We start from the raw sequence: 7,159 nt of genomic DNA, 5'->3' as shown, positions 1-7,159 counted from the left end.
CGGTTCCCCAGGTCTCACGTTAGCCAGATGCACAAGGGGGTGCACGTGTCTGGAGTTCGTTTGCAGAGGCTGGAAGCCCTGGCGCGTCTGTTCTCTCTCTCTCCCTCTGTCTTTCTCTCTGTGTCTGTCGCTCTCAAATAAATAAATAAAATAAAATAAATAAAAATAAAAATAAATATTTAAAATAGAAAGTTATTTGGATCAATTTATCAATTCATTTTCCATTCCTACTTAACCACTGTAAGTGGATACTTTAAATTCTCTTTAGGGTGCTAGAGAGATGGCCCAGCTATTAAAGGTGCTTGCTTGCAAAGCTTGATAGCATGGGTTTGATTTCCCAGTACCCACGTTAAAGTCAGATGTGCAAAGTGGCACATGCATCTGGAGTGGTAGGAGGCCCTGGCGAGTCCATATTCTCTATCTCTGTCTCTCTGCTCTCCAATAAATAAATAAATAAATTCTCTTTAGAACTGTATCTGACTTTATAAGCGATGAAACAACATTTCTGACATGCATTCATTCTGGATTTGTATATGACTTCTACCTGTCTTAAATATAAAGAAATGGAAGAGTATGCCACAATGTACAGCTGTGGATAGGCACAATCAAATAAACATTAAATACTGACTAGTTCACAGAATACTGAACTATGTGTATTTTGGGAGGATGGGAAAGGTGAGGGGAAACAGACTGATAAAACTTCATCTATCTTTTTGGAAGCTAATAGTGCCAGAAGTTGATTAATGGAAACAACAAAAATGTCTATTGCTTAATATGCAAATGTGTATATACTATGATGGGGGAAAGCTGAAAGCATTTTCAGTGAGCTTTTGCTGGGTAATAAGCTACCACAAAACTTAGTGGCTTCATACAATATATACTTTGTTTCTCATAACTGAATAAACTGGACATTTCTTTTGCTTTGCATCAGTCAGTTCAGGTGAACTCTGGTCAGCTATGAACATGTCTGGACATTAACTTGATGTTACCTGGTGAAGCCACAGCTGATCCTAACTATGCCTCATCTTGTCACAAGCTGGCACAGTCTCTTCCATAGAATTATTGAAGGGCTTGTAAAAGAACAGTGAAAGATCAAGGACAAGGCACTAGCACTTTTCAAGTGCTTACATTATACTTGTTTCACTGGTATACAAATCACATGCTATATTAGTTACTTTTCTTATTGGTGTGGCCAGAAGCAAAGAAGGAAAGGGTTTAATTCAGCTACAGTTCCAGAGGAGGCTATGTCCCTTCACAATCACAGTCAGGAAGCAAAGAATAAAGAGGAAGTGGACCAACCTATAAAACTTGGAAGCCCCTTCCACTGACCCACTAACTGTAGCAAGGCTTACTAAGTTGCCACAGTATTTCCAAACAGCGTGGCCACATGAGGATCAAATGCTAAAACACTTAAGCCTATAGGGAACATGTTATAGTTAAACCACAACACATGGCTAAACCCAGCTTAAAAGGACGAAAAACTACAGTCTTAACAGTTGGTGCTGGGAGTTGCAGAGTCATGTTCTGAAGGGAAGTAAATATAGAGATGGGAGGAATAAGCACTCATAAACATCAAAGGTAGCCCCAACAAAAAAGTAATGGAAAGGGGGTGTGGGGGAAATAAAGAAAATAAGTAAAAAGACCTGAGAGGGCAGAGAAGAACGCACTGGGATATATGCATGTATTGTGATAAAGATATTGCAGAATAAAAGGAGGAAGTGACCAACAGTTCTCTAGTAGTACCAAATAAGAAAAAGGTTGGAGAGAATCTTTAGTGGTTAATGCATTTGCTTGTAAAGCCAATGGATCCCAATTCAACTCTCCAGGACCCACATAAGCCAGATGCACAAGGAGGTGCATGCATCTGGAGTTCCTTTGCAGGGGCTGGAGGCCTTGGTGGGCCCATTCTCTCTCTCTCTCAAATAAATAAATAAATTTAGAAAAAAATATCAGCCAGCTAGGTGTGGTGGCACACACCTTTAATCCCAGCACTCAGGAGGCAGAGGTAGGTGGATCACTGTGAGTTCAAGGCCATCCTGAGACTACATAGTGAATTCCAGGTCAGCCTGAGCTACAGTGAAACCCTACCTCGGAAAAAAAAAAAAAAAAAAAAAGAACGAAAAGAAAAAGGTTTTAGGGTTTTAGTAGCCTTCAAACTTGGGTGGCTCTTAGTAAAGATTAAGACTAGATGCAGCAGAACAGTGGTGAGGGGGAAAAGATAAATTGTAGTGAGAGTGGAGAAGGGTAGGCCTTAAGGATAAACTTTTTTTCAAAGCAGGAAAGAATGGAGAGATGGGTTAGCGGTTAAGCGCTTGCCTATGAAGCCTAAGGACCCCGGTTCAAGGCTCGGTTCCCCAGGTCCCACGTTAGCCAGATGCACAAGGGGGCGCACGCGTCTGGAGTTCGTTTGCAGAGGCTGGAAGCCCTGGCGCGCCCATTCTCTCTCTCTCCCTCTATGTGTCTTTCTCTCTGTGTCTGTCGCTCTCAAATAAATATAAAATTGAAAAAAAAACATTAAAAAAAAGAAAGAAATGGCACTAAAGAAGAAAATGTGGTTGATACACACCATGTCTAACCTCTAACTACATACTGAGATGGCTGTGTGCACAACCATCCACCCATTATCTACCTTTGCTTCTGTGTCACTTTGTTTTTCTAATGTTTGTCTCAGATTGGTTCAAATATGGCAATTCCTGAGATCTAAATTGGGGACAGTGTTTTTCCATGTAAATTAAGTAAGTGTCTCATCTCCAAGACCTTTTCAGAGGGTATATAACTTCAGAATTATTATGTGTTTGTGCATGTGTGTGTGTATACATGTACATGTATATCACTTTCATGCTGCTAGGAACAAATGCATAAGCAGAAGCAACTTATGGAAGGAAACAGGTTTCAGTTTATGGTTTCAAAGAAATGTTTCATGAAGGGGAAGGCATGGTGGCTGGAGTGGGAACAGAGCTGGTCACGGCTCATCAGAATCAGGAAGCAGAGAAAGAAAAGGATATGCAACCTCAAGGCCTGCCCCTAGTAATCCCCTTCCTCCAGTAAGGAAACACTCCCCTCCAAAGTTTCTTCAACCTTCCCAAGTAGTGACACCATCTAGGGATATATGAGCCTCTGGAGGACATTCACATTCAAACCACAATGTGTCCACAACAACATGGTGTGGGTGTGTGCATGTGTGTGCGCACATGCAAGAACACATGTACACCTAGGTCAGAAGTTGACATAGGGTGTCTTATTCTACCTCTCTCTTCTTTATTTTACTGAGGCAGGGTCTCACATTTGAGCCCCGAGCTCACAAGATTTGGCTGGTCTACCTATCCAGCTTGTCCCAGGGATTCTGTGTCTGTGCCTCCTTGGTGGCTATCACACCCACATGACAATTATGTGGGTTCTGGGAATTCAAACTCTGGCCCTCATGCTTGTGGGGTAAGCACTTTCTTTATTGATTAAGCCTTTTCTACAGCCACTAGAATTACTGTTGTTGTTATACATTACTTGCCCTTTTCACTTTGTTGACAGTTGCACTGATCCAACTGTGTCAAACCAGGTCAAACTACTGTCTCAGGAGCATGAAAGCAATGATGTCTAAATGCACTAGTGATCACTGTGTTCTTTACTGCTGCACATAAACAATGTAATCTGCAAGTTCAGGCTGAAAGTGTTCTTGATAAACAAAAAATGATGTACATTGTGATGTAACCCTTGAGAACACCTTTTAGATATTGTAGGTAACAAAAATGGGAAGTGCACACAAATACTGAATACAGAAGTATATGTGTTCTCTAGGAGAAGCACTGCTATGTTTGCTTGGCATGTGAGCTGAACTGGATGCTCAGCATTTTTTTATCAATCACCATGAGCTTGAAAACCATAGAGATTGTTAGGATGGAGCTGAAGTGAAATAAAGTAATCTAATTCTTTGTTTTTTTTATTTATTGGCAATTTTATGCATGTATACGATGTATTTTGACCATAATCACCTCCCATTTCTTCTCTTGTCCCTCTCTTCATGCCCCTTCCTCATCCCAACTAGTCCCTCTTCTACTTTGATATGTGTGTGTGTCCCACAGGGCTTAATTAGGGTTGCATGAATGAACATGAGCAGGGACTTATTTGCCAGGTATAAGTGGCTTTTTTGATATTGCATAATATTGTTAACATTTATTTATCTGCATAACTTAATCAATATTTTTCAAACAATCAAGGCAAAATGTTGTAAAACTCATGCAGGTAAATAAGCCAATCCAAATTAGTTAGGCTGATACGTCTTAATATGAAATACATAATAATATGAAAAAATTCATTGATTCCACATGCAAGTGACCTCTAAGAGCTTTTCACATCCTCTATTCTAATCAGAGAGAGATGAGTTCTGATGCCCTGTTGCTGCAGCAGGTGAGCCTCCTGCACATGGTGGGCTGCCACTGGCAGAGCAACTGCTCTCACCTGAGGTGACCAACTGCCTGAAGCTGCCACATGAGATGTTTAGCTTTGCTTTCACATGGCCTTGCAAGTGTGCAGCAGATCACAACTTTTCTTTTTCATTTTTGAAAATGACATTATTTTTCATTAAAATGTCACCTATGTTAATATATAATGAATTTAGAATTATATTTCTAGAATATTTACAACTACTTTAGCTTTTCTAAACCTTAATTTCTAATCACGTATATATATATACATACATATATATATATATATATATATATATATATATATATATGTAGCACAAACACAACTTCTTGAATGCTCTCCATAATTTTCAAGAGAATAAAGAGATTTTAAACCAAAAACTTTGAGAACCACTAATTGAAGTCATCACCAGCCTGTGGATGATAGTTATAGATATTCAGATAGACAACCAAACACTGTTGCCTTGGAATTTAGGATTTCAATATTTTGATAGTAAAGACAAACGTTGAGACCATGGCACTGGGCTTAAACAATTCTGCATTAACTTTGAATCAGTTCATTGGCCAATCAGTGTTTTTGCCTGAGCAAGAAGCTTCTTGCTGGAATCTCAGTTTCTTTACTATAAAGAGGAAATAGGCTTTTCTTCCTAAAGAAACTTTAATTTCAGAGATTGGAGATGAAGTTCAGTTGACAAAGTACTTGCCTATTATGCACAAAAATGGCATGGTGGCACAAGTTTATAATTTCAGAATTCACTCAGGAGGAGGAGGTAAAAGAATCAGAAGTTCAAGGTCATCCTTGGCTACACAATGTGTTTGAGGCCAGCATGGACTACTCTGTCTAAAAAAAATTTTTTTTTAAGCTTTAATTTCTTTTCTTTTCTTTTCTTTTTTTTTTTTGGTTTTTCAAGGTAGGGTCTCACTCTGGCTCAGGCTGACCTGGAATTCACTATGTAGTCTCAGGGTGGCCTCAAAATCACGGCGATCCTCCTACCTCTGCCTCCCAAGTGCTGGGATTAAAGGCGTGTGCCACCACGCCCGGCTAAGCTTTAATTTCTTTATTGTGGTGAATGCAGATGGCAACCATTTCAGAAAATATGTCTACCACAATTTATTAATCTCTAATCCCTTAAGGTATTTCTTGTCTGCTAATATTGGTAGCTATTTTTCTTAGTCAAATTAAAGGTATGGTTCCAAATTTCAATTGCTTTAGAGTATTGGAAGCTGGTAAGTGTTGAACAATTCTCTTGAAGAATCAAAGTACTATGTAATTATCTTATAGGAAAAATACTTTCTATGCATTTGGCTGAAATCATGATTGGGATTGTGGAATTACAATTTTAACTTTAAGGACTTCTGGTATAAATATTGGGCATAGATTCAAAATCTTTCTTTCCCTTCTCTTTTAAATCATATAAAAGCAATAAAACTGGTGAACAAACTAATGAACTCAATCTTCTGTCAGTTTAAGAACCTACATAATCCATAGCCTTCAAACATAAAACAAAGCTCTGTGAAATTAGAACTCCCACACCCAACCTGTCTGGGGACCAAGAGAAGAGACAAAGAAAATCTCTCTCACATAGGGGAAAGTCTCTCTTTGGTAATGAAACTTCTGAGGAATGCTTAGGGGCAAAGATGGGTGAGGAGCAAAGAGAAAGAAGAAAGAAGCATACACACGTGGCTCAGAACCAGTTAAATGACCGGGCATCCAATTAGAATGACCCTCATCACCAAACTCAGAGGTATTAAGTGAGAGACCCAATGGGTAATGGGCTCAAAAGGCTGACTCAGGAAGAGTCAGCCCACAGGTGCTAAACCAGGGAAAAGTTGAGGAAGAAGCAGGAAGCTGACATCAGAGTTGTTGCTTGTAGCCATCTTACATGAAACTGGATCAAACAAGTTCTAGTCCTGCCAGGGCAGGTAAGATGGCGCCCACTTTTCCATGACTAGTCCCTAGTTACCTACTGATTAGGAGAAATGTTACCTTTCTCCTAATCCCCTTCCTGAGAGGAAACTCTAACCAATGTTAGAGAAATGGAGCAAAATCCATTCTACTGTCTTCAAGATGAATAGGGTACAGATCAGGGCAGTTAGAGCTTGCCAAGAGGAAGTTCATCTAACTAGCCATGATGGAAAGGCTTTGTCTCACTGCTTTTGTTTGTAGGTCTTTTACTTGGTCTGTTCTTTTGAACCAGGGGTAACATTTGTAATAGATAAACAATTAATAAAATTATGATTATTATCAAAACAGTAAAATAGGAGCTTGCCCTGTTGAATGGAGGCATAAGTTAAAGAGCTTATTATTGTCTTAAGCATATGCCCAAATGTGTATTTATATTTAGCATCAAACAGGGAATACTGTAAATCTGAATCTTTGGTTACATTATAATATTTTTTGGTTATACTTTGTGTATTTAAGACCACATAGGTAGCCAAAAGATAATTATACATTGCATTTTTGTAGGCTCTTTAGGAACAAGTCTTAGGGACCTCTGATGAGCTCTGTGGCTTTCTCTGCATTTGGTATCTTTGGATAGCACTGCTGTTGTGACTCTCTCCTCTTGTTGACTGGTCACTGGTTTGGAGTCCAATCTCTGGGTCTCTGGGTCCTCCCTGACCAAGAAGACAAGGGTCCTACCAGCATTGTAGGACACAGTAGGACCTTATCTTAACTTAATTCCAGTGGTGGTGACCTTATTCCTAAAGTACCTGGGATCAATTTAAACATATAAGTCTTT

This window comes from Jaculus jaculus, chromosome 5, assembly GCF_020740685.1.
Source record: "Jaculus jaculus isolate mJacJac1 chromosome 5, mJacJac1.mat.Y.cur, whole genome shotgun sequence".
NCBI lineage: Eukaryota > Metazoa > Chordata > Mammalia > Rodentia > Dipodidae > Jaculus > Jaculus jaculus.
This window is presented reverse-complemented; position numbering follows the sequence as displayed.